Genomic DNA, 2,361 nt, shown 5'->3' on the forward strand with positions numbered 1-2,361 from the left:
GTCCATGCAACTTGGAACGTGCGACACACGTAGCTAGGCTTCTCCATACATATTCCCTAGGGTAGCACCAAATTGCACACTTTCAGGGGTATATTTTGGTACGGTGTACTGTGCATGGTACAAGTATCATTAGCTCGTGCAATTTATTTTGCATCAAGTTGCGATTGCTGGTGCGTCGAGATAGGAGTGTTTCGCGACTTTTGCCAAGCTTTGGTGCCATTTTGTGAATAATTAATGTTCTAGCCACAATAAACGTGCAACATAATGCCAATAACGAAAACGCCATTTTCAAGGGACTTCCAGTCAAAATGTTTGCAATCAGCGCTTTCCTGTCGAGTTCAGGATTTGGGACTGAGCGTTTTTTTCACGATCCAATCAAACGACCAGTTCGTGAATAAACAATTCATACAACAGTGCATCCCTTCAAAGTAGAAAAAGCCGAATGCTAGGGAGCTCCAGTCAAAAACGTTGTCATTGGCGCTTTCTTCTCGAGTTCAGGATTTGGGACTTAGCGTTTTTTTCACGATCCAGCCAAAAGACCAGATCGTGAAATAAACGATTAATACAACTGTACTAGTACATCCCTTCAACTGAAGCAAGCGCACCATACATGACCCGTACGCTAATCATCCAAGCACATGACACGTCAACTAAGTCAACACATAATACAACTTGGAAAACTAACGGGTAAGTAGGTCGTCGTGTACGAGACGAGACACACCGACCAAACCAGGTCAACACGTCACATGCACAAGACATCCTACTACCAAGGCCGACCACCTCGACACACGACCTGTTAACCGAACATGGTCAACACCATCATGTGCAAGGCAACCGGGCCAAACGGGTCAACTTATACAACTTGTAACGAGCATGTGTAAGCTTACTGGTGTGGTCCGCACGGTCCTCACATCAAGACAATCAAGTCGAGAACGAGGCACGCCGACAAGCTCATTAGTGTTAAGTGTCCTTCTCCATCCTATGTCAAGTCACTCGTCTGACACGGAAGAAGCCAACTCTTGTCCACTAGTATAAAGGAACGGTCTCCAGACCAGGTCAAGTCACTCGTCTGACAAGGAAGGAGCACGCACCAAGCTTCACCAGAGCACGGTACCACGGTCCCCAGACCAAGATGGTTAGTTACGCCAACGAGGAAGGGGCACGCGTTCCCTTGCTACACTCAACTTAGTACACTCATGCTCTCACAAGAGTATCCCCCTGTGTCGACGTGGTCCCCAGACCAAGACGAGCTTGCGCACATCGAGGAAGGGGCACACGGACAAACCACCAAGCATGGGTCGCCTGAGAGGATCGATGCGAACGCATCTCTACAACTCGCAGCTCCCAGCCTGAAGTCCCGTCGTTTGCGGGCGGTTGATAGGTGTCGAAACTAGGTATATCCACGTTGGGCAGAGCTCAAGCCAACGGCGTTCCCAGTTACGGTACTAACACGTGCAGCGAACTCCACTCATTGCGGCCTAGGTATAGCGGGATGAGACGCCGGGCTGCAGACGCAGACTCCAACGGATCTCAGAGGGTTGTTAGGCCCGCTAGCTTCCGAACACCTAATGGGTTTGAGAAGCGCTATCAGCTCGGATTGGCTACGACCTTAGAGGCGTTCAGGCATAATCCAGCGGACGTAGCGTCATACCAAAGTCCGGTCGGACTAGTATTGAGCCAGTGGTCCGTACCTGTGGTTCCTCTCGTACTGCACAGGAATTCCGTTAAGATAGCGACTATAAGCACACACCAGTAGGGTAAAACTAACCTGTCTCACGACGGTCTAAACCCAGCTCACGTTCCCTTGAAAGGGTGAACAATCCTACGCTTGGTGAATTTTGCTTCACAATGATAGGAAGAGCCGACATCGAAGGATCAAAAAGCCACGTCGCTATGAACGCTTGGCGGCCACAAGCCAGTTATCCCTGTGGTGGACGCAGGCAAGACGGCCAGCGCGTTTGGTCGCACCAACAGCCGTGACAAACGTTGCCTGATGGTGGTTGCGCTGGATGTCCGCAACGCATTTAATACTGCAAGTTGGCAGTCAATCGCCAACGCGTTGCGGGAAAAGGGGGTCCCCTCAGCTCTGCTGAAAATCCTGCAGTCTTATTTCTCGGATCGGGAGCTGATCTACACTACCAGCGAGGGACCCGTCGTACGTTGCGTCAGCGCGGGAGTTCCACAAGGGTCCATCTTGGGCCCAACATTGTGGAACGTAATGTACGACGGGGTGCTGCGGATTCCCCTACCCGACGAGGCCAAAGTCATTGGCTACGCCGATGATCTGGTCGTCCTGGCCCCGGGTAGGACGCCGGAGGAGTCTGCAGCAGTGGCGGAAGCAGCGGTGTCAGCAGTCGACCA

At 51.4% G+C, this 2,361-nt stretch overlaps 1 pseudogene; it reads right to left on the reverse strand.

Annotated features, from left to right (window-relative positions):
* Positions 1-1,278: 1,278 nt before the first annotated feature.
* The window catches only part of LOC120907301, a 6,193-nt pseudogene continuing 5,110 nt past the window's right edge, over positions 1,279-2,361 (reverse strand).

The sequence above is a fragment of the Anopheles arabiensis genome, assembly GCF_016920715.1.
Source record: "Anopheles arabiensis isolate DONGOLA chromosome X unlocalized genomic scaffold, AaraD3 X_pericentromeric_contig0003, whole genome shotgun sequence".
NCBI classification, from domain to species: Eukaryota; Metazoa; Arthropoda; class Insecta; order Diptera; family Culicidae; genus Anopheles; species Anopheles arabiensis.